General features: G+C 34.1%; 1 pseudogene; it reads left to right on the forward strand.

Moving 5' to 3' along the window:
• Positions 1–784: 784 nt before the first annotated feature.
• LOC110288874 overlaps positions 785–1995 on the forward strand; it is a 17319-nt pseudogene continuing 16108 nt past the window's right edge.

The following is a 1995-nucleotide window of genomic DNA, read 5'->3' on the forward strand; positions in this document are numbered from 1 at the left end:
TAAAGAAATGTTTCATCAAATGGCACTGAGTGTCAGGGACCAATTATCAGGCAAGAAATCAGCAAAGGAACACAGTGAATGTCCACACAGGTACTGATGTAGGACAGGATGGGTGTTGAGTCTATAATTCCAGGCATTATTGGATTTAGCATAATGACGTGTTCTCCAGATGACAAGAATCACAGGAAGGTTAAGGAGATTTTGTAAACATGACTAGTATATAATAGTATATGAATAGCAGTGAGAACACTCAACTCCTTCCTCAATGCTGCATGTCAGACTGCCCTTCCCTACACTGTAAAATGGAAGGCATGATGTCCCATGATTCAACTCAAAGTCTGAATGATATGGAACATTTATGACCTTCACAACTCTTTTCTTACTATGGAGTTTCTGATAAAATCCATTGTGTTTATACATATGGCTGTTGACACATGGTCTGCTCCAAGCTGTCCAGGGAAGATTATCCCTGGGAAGAATTATGTCATGGATATGAATGAAATCATGGCACCTGAGGATGGAAAACATGATCTTCATGACATGTTTTCAGAAAAGTTTTGATCAAAAGTTTTCAGACCTCAGATGTAGAGCTTGAGGCCAGATTTTTTCCAATGTATCCAGGGAAAATGACATTGAATGAATAGAAAGGAACTGTTGAATATAAGTAAGTGGATCTTCAGAGAGCAGTAGCCATAAAACAAACACATAGTTGTATGTGTGTGTGTGATGTTTGTCTGCAGAAGAAACGGATTTCACAACTCCTCCATCTTAGATCCTAGCAAACATGAAGAAGCTATGTGTTTTCATTCTATCCTTTTTGCTCCTGAAGTTTTCTCTCATCTTGTGCCATTTAACTGAACCCATTTGCTTTTGGAAGATAAAGAATAATGAAGATAATGATGGAGATTTGAGAATTGACTGTCTTTTTCCTTGCAGCAGTTGAGGGACCTATTGACCAAATTTATAATATTTCTGATTTTAGGTAAGTCATTAACTTTAATACCTGCTCCAAAGTTATATATTAGATGTATTTAGCTGTGTACACAAACTGTGGGGTTGTATCCTATTCTTCCCCCTGTAACATTAAGAACTACTGAAAATTAATTATAGTGCCAATCACTATTTTAATAATTTCAAATGTGTCACAGTTTAGTTTAGCTTTACTACATCAGACTCCAGTTCACAATGCTAGACAATGAGAGGGACTGGAGTCAATCTTAAGTTTTTGTGGATATCATCTGTTGAAAGAAGTCTCATCATCTGCCTTAAATTCACAATTACCACCTGTGGCAAGAGCTATATATAAAGAGACTGCATCATTGCCTGTATTCTATTGTGTGCCAATGATTACTTTATGAGCATGCATCTAAATGCCTTTATAAAAAAGGTTATCTTATTTTGGTCTCCAAACCAGGTGGACATAAATACATGATTGAAATATTTGTGTATGTGTTAGTCTACTATATCTGATTACATATATAACATTATATATATATATATATATATACATATATACATATATACACATACATACATATATACACTTATACTCTCTCTATATACTTATGAACACACACAAGTATATACATATACATATATACATACATATATATATATACTTATGCTCTCTATATATACTTGTGAATATATATATATGTATATATACTTTGACTTTTTAAAAATAGTCTTCAAATGAGCCCCTCCTTCCATTCTGGAGTTGACACTGAATGTAGAAAAAGACTTCAAGGCTTCATATTCTTTTATCAGAATAATATTTTCATCTGATTATACAAATGTTCAGTCACATGTTAGGCTTATTATCGGTGTCAGATTAATGGCCAATATTTCTTTTAATTATTGAATAAATTTTGAAATAACATTAGAGAAAAATCTAGGAGAACAAATGAACTTCATGTGGATGAGAAGCTGTTCTCAAGAGGGCAACTTAGACACCCACGGAAGGAGTTACAGAGACAAAGTTTGGAGCTGTGATGA

Source organism: Mus caroli, unplaced genomic scaffold, assembly GCF_900094665.2.
Source record: "Mus caroli unplaced genomic scaffold, CAROLI_EIJ_v1.1 scaffold_11791_1, whole genome shotgun sequence".
NCBI lineage: Eukaryota > Metazoa > Chordata > Mammalia > Rodentia > Muridae > Mus > Mus caroli.